The following is a 6,000-nucleotide window of genomic DNA, read 5'->3' on the forward strand; positions in this document are numbered from 1 at the left end:
AAATAAGTAGAAAGGTGATTTTAGACATGAAATGGTGAATTGAAGTAGATATGAAGTATGGAAATGATGAAGACATGAAGAAATGAAGATGCCCCAGCGATGATTCAGAGATTAGACCTCAAAAGGTCAGCTAACTGCTCAGAAGAAAGTAGAAATTTAAAAGACAATTTTGACCATCAAGATGAACTCGAATTTGGATTTTGATCTCGAAAATGAATCCAGGATGTCAAAAATATTTAAGAGGTGAAAACTTTATATAATATGATGATAAGATAGAAAAGAGATGAAGTGAAAGATTAAGAAGGTAAAGGACATGAACAAGAAGAAAGTAAAGAAATATATGAAAGGAGTTAGCCAATATGTCTATGAAAAGATGAAGAGAGAGATGTCCCCATATGCAAGAATGCAAGACTAAGCTAGAAAATGAACCTAAAATGCAAGCTAATATGAAAAGTGGTTTACCAACAAGAAGTGCATAACATTTAGACTCTTAATTTCATCATTGAGCATTTATTAGGGACATCATGAGATCATACAACCATCACTAGTATAACCATGAGGATATGAATATGATCGATATTAGATAGGTATGTGGAAATCCAATCTAAGCATTAGAGACATGTAAGTCAAGATAACTACACGATTAGATTCCCTAAGTTTAATTTAGCAAGATTACACCTGTATCAAGGCATAAGCACCAGGATAAACCCTGAGTACGATCTTGCAAAACAGTCAAGGATCATACATTTGTAAGTCAACATGTTGAATAGGACCAGCATAAATGCTTACAACACTATAGAAAAAAAAAAGTATACCCACAAGCAGAAATCAAGAAAATATGTCCCATGCCCCCAGTCTTCTAGTCAATGACATCCTTGAAAGACTATTAGGGAGGGAACACATGGCAAAGAAATCATCATAGACAACACACAAAGTAGATAAAGATCAGCATAGCTCAGTCGTTTAAGTGTTAAAGTGCGTGTGTGCAAGTCACTTGGCCATTTCTTCAAGACTTGATTCTGATAGTGAGAAATATTGCGACATCGGAGACCATAGGTAAACTATCTGAAAAGTGTTGAAAAACACTTGATATCAAGGTGGGGGAAGTGTTGAGAAACACTATTTTGTGAGTTGTCAAAGAAACCCAAATGCACAAGAATACCTCAAAAAGGCTAAGTAGTTATGCCCCCGAGATGAGGACAAGAAACAATTCCAAGCTAGGAAATGTGTAGCAAAGTAGGTGATTGAGACTTATACACATAGGTGCAAGGGTTTCAAGTAGTGCCTGTTTCCAGGTTTTCACCACTTGACAGATTTTTTTTTTTTTAGGGCTTTTTTCAAATTTTTTGTATTTTTCAATTTTTCAATTTTTTTTGGTGATACATCAAAGCGCCTATTGCTAGGTTTTCACTAAGATGATATTTTTTTCAAGACATTTTCTCATTTTTAGGATTTTTCAGCATCATATATGATTTTTTGGATTTTTTAGAATAATTTAGAGATCACTAGTTCTCAAGCAAGATCACATCATTTTCTCCCAATTTCTAGCAAGGTGTAGGACACGATGGAGAAACAAGTCGGTGGATAAGAAAAGATGGATGAAAAAGGAGCATGAAGCAAGTAAAAGTGATCTTGAAGGACTGACTCCTCAAGAGTACCCAAGCTAGGGAAAGGGGTGAAATAGTCATATGAAGCATATTTTGGATAAGCAATGGAAGTAATGAGAAAGATAGCATGTAGGATAAGCAGTGAAGCCAACAAGTGCGATAGCATATAAGATAAGCGATGGAAGCTAATGAGTAATATAGAATGAAAACGTGTAGTCCAAAAGAGTAGCCATGTCAAGAGACCTATGAGAACCATGTTTCATTTATTATGATCAATACCAAGGGGTCAACTAGATAGTATAGCAATGGGATAGAGCAATAAGAATAAAGCTCAAGATAGAGGCTAGGAGTGAATGGGAGAGCACAATAGAAAATCTGGTGGATAAGATAGCCTAAATGCAAAGATAGCTCAACATTGTCAAGATCAAAGAGAGAAGAAGGGATAGATGGATGATGGAAGAATTATGCATGATGCCTGTTTGCCAAGTTTTCATCATGGTACTTATCCAAGGTGTCACAAGAAGTAGTTTTCACCATAAGATAGATTTATTTCTCTTTACTTTTGCTACCAAGGTGCCACAAGAAGTGGTTTTCACCAAGGCACATTTTTAATTTTTTTCATTTTTTCTTTTTTTTCTTCTTTTTTTTTTTTTTTGAATTTTTAGAAAGAGCTAAAGTTGTTTGTAGATAGTGCTCCTATAGAAAATATAAGTCATGATCAACCGAGACCATAGATTGGTATGCTCAAAGATGTTGATAGGTTGATGAAAGGAAAATGGTAGTAGGAAGAATATATGGAGGATAAAAGTTCATGTATAGAAAGGAGGTGTAAGCTTTAGAGGATTTCACATGGGTAGCTAAAATATTGGATAAGATCAACATTGACACACACCTTGAAGGCTATTGGAATGATGGAGGAATCATGGATGAAATAGCTTGAGATTTAGATGTATGAGGTGGTACAAAAGATTTGGAAAAAAGTGGAGCGGAAGGCTTTGGAATATTTTTAGGAAGATTTTTAGAAGAAGATGGAATGGAAGCCTTCAGAAGCTTGAATGTCAACTTTGAAGTATTTTCAATATTCAAGTCTTTTAAAAGAGACTTGGGAATCCATATAGCTTTAGATTTTCCTTTGGATACTTCAAAACACATTTCTTCAATAATAGTTTTAGGAACCCATATTTTCTTTGATTTAGCTCTCTTAATAGTGGACCTTTGCGGTCTCTTTTGTGCATTTTCCTTCTTAGCATTCACATGTCTATTAGATGGGACATAATGATCTTCATTTTTCAATAGATTCTTATGTTTATTCTCACTTCCAAAGGACTTGGTATTTGTGGATGAATAAGGATGATATGACTGGTTTAGATGTATAGATGGGTGAAAATTCATCAAAGATGAGTGTCTTTGTTGATCTTGAGGTATGATGGGAGAGCTAGGGAATGAGCTAGGAGTGAATGTAGGAGATGGAGGAACATAAGACCCCAATATGGATGGAAGGTTTGAATGCTTTAGCTTAGATGGATAAGGACCAAGGATAGATTTAGAAGATGCAAAGGGATAGTGGGAAGGGATATCAACATCTTTAGAGTGAGCAACATGGTCAAATCCAACAATAGACTCATGAGTACCTTTGATAGGAACAACATTTTTAATAGAAGCACTTGAAGCTTGAGCATAGTTTTGAAGTGGATGCGGAGAAGTAGAACATGATGGGATGCTTTGATCTTGACAAGTAGCTTTGGATAGCATATAAAGAGTAATTTTCTCATAATTTTCAGTATGCTGAAGGGAGATAATGGAAGTGGTATCTTCATCATACTTAGGAGGTGGACAAGATATAGGATATGGTGGGGTGAAATTTTGAAGGAGATGAAAGGGTGCTTGATCTTGATCTTTCTTGAAATTTGTAGCTTTTTCTTTTTGAGAGTCCTCTTGACATGGAGCCACTTCTAAGTACAAGGGAGAATGAAGAGTGAATGGAGTAGTGCTTGGATTAGGCATAGTAATGCATGAAGGTTGAGGATGTTTAGGATTGGTAGCATGGAAAAGGTTTGCAACCAAGTGAAGGTTATCTTGAGTTTCTTTTAGAGGTAGCCCTTGAGGATACACGTAGTCAATGTGGAAAGTATTAGGTTCTTTATTTGATGGAGGCATGTTGGAAAGCTTTGAAATGTTGGGAGATGCACAAGTGTTGGAAGAAGTCGAAGATGTAATAGAGCTACTACTAGACATAGGTTCATTAATGTAATATTGCTCAAGAGAAGTATCTTCACCACATGAATCATTAAAGGTATCAATAATTCCATTATCAATAAGATCTTGGATTTTATGTTTTAGCTCAATGCAATCTAAAGTACTATGCTCATTATGTTGATGATAAGCACAATAGATATCAAAGAATGGTTTTCCATATGAGCTAGACTTAGGTAACATGATGATCTTATTACCAAGAAGTTTTTGCAAAGTGTCATCATAAGAATCTTCCAAGGGAGCAAAAGTTCTATTAGAAGTATGTCTAGAGTCCTTTTGTTGTTTCTCAAGTGAATAGCATGCATCCATGTCTTCATCATATTGGTCAAAGATAGGTTTTTCATGAAAACTTGGCATAGGATCAAAGGAGGTATCACTTTCTTTCTCTCTAAGTAGGTCTTTAGATCTAGAAGATGAAGACAATTAAGGTCTTGAAGTAGATCATGTAGACCTAGAAGAAGAGGATGACCTAAAAGAAGGTGACTCACATGCATGTAAAGACCTTAAAGAAGATTCATGTAACAATGTAATCTTCTCTTCCAACCTTTTCTCAAGTTTAGACTTCATTTCCATCATGCGCTTAGAGAGATGAAGGTAAGAAAGATCATTTGTCTCTTCTAATTCTTTGTATTGTGCATATATATCTTGAACCTCTTTAGTGACATGGAGGATATCATGATCATCTAGATTTGGTTGAGGTTTGGTAGCACAAGCTTTGAATTCCATAGTTTTAGATGCAAAGCCAAGCATAAAAGAGCCTAGAAGATAACTTGATGTTGAAACTATAGGAGGTAGAGTGTTCACTTGCCAAGATAGTAGAGAGAGATTAAAGAAACTTGTCAAACAATATGTCCAAGAAACTTACGACATGAATGACTCAAGTCAATAGCTAGGCAAGATGCCCAAACAACAAAATAAATAGAGCAAGTGGGGTGACAAGTGAACAACTCTCCAACCCAAGAGTGTAGTCAAGAAATCAAGGCAACCATTTCAGAAAAAATATAACTAGCAAGTGGACATAAACCATGAAGATAGAAAGACCAAGAGCACCAAGACCATAAAGTCACTTTAAGCATGTTCAAGAACTAGAGACATAGAAAATAAAAATCAAATGATGAGACTCCCCTTAGCAAGAAACACAAGAAAATGTTTGCATTTGATGTTTTGACTTGGTTGACAAAGTTTGACAATAATTGATAGCATAGCAAGTTTGATGTTCAAAAGCAATTTCTTTCCAAGCAAGATAGTGACACATGGAGTAGTCTTCAAACAATCAAGCAAGGGACAAAGCAACCTTGCATGATACAAGAATATGTGAGGTCTTAAAAGAAAGCTACATAACTATCATCATGTGTATGTTCCGAAGATTTCCATAGGTCTAGCACATTTGAGAACACATCAAACAATATCTACCTAAAGGACATGGTTCATTACTCAACAACATGGCCCAAACTTGATGCTCCTTTGCCTCACACCAAGTGGTTTCCTACAAGAGATATTGGCTTTTTCATGGAAATGCCATAAGCATAACCAAAGAAACACATATGGTGAGTGTAAAATCTTGGGGTGATCCGAGTAGTCCACTAGGATCGATCCTTGCACCAAGAAGTTGAGTGGCTAAAAAGGATAGCTACTAACTTAGAGTGTTTAGATAGGGCTTCCATTCATAGTGTTCCTCTTGCTCCCAATTATGGGACACCTCACCTTGCGATGAGTAACCGATCTCATGACCACAAGAGTACCTTAAGCATTCTTTCCTAGTGATCTCCCTATGGTCAAAATCCCATAAGTGATCACACTAGGCAAAGAAAAACGCTATGTCTACTAAGGTTTTGTGTCCTTGATAGCCTTGAGTTTATAGTGGGTTGGAAGAGCCGGATAATCTACTTGTCCCCACTTGGGTCGTTCCTCTCAGGTTGTCTGAGAGCAGGCCCTCTAAAGGATTCTTACTATACAAAGAGTGGATCAACTTTCAGAAGTCAAGATTTCTAATTCACCAAAAGGGTGAAGAGCATACTCTCCTATTCCAATTGTTTTCTCCCGAACACACCAAGAAGATTTAGTTACCCCTTGCTTTTGAAACCAAATGTCAAGTCAAGATTTTTGATTCACCACAAGGGTGAAGAGCATACTCTCCTAT

This window comes from Cupressus sempervirens, chromosome 5, assembly GCF_028749045.1.
Source record: "Cupressus sempervirens isolate cs-2001-9-10 chromosome 5, ASM2874904v1, whole genome shotgun sequence".
NCBI classification, from domain to species: domain Eukaryota; kingdom Viridiplantae; phylum Streptophyta; class Pinopsida; order Cupressales; family Cupressaceae; genus Cupressus; species Cupressus sempervirens.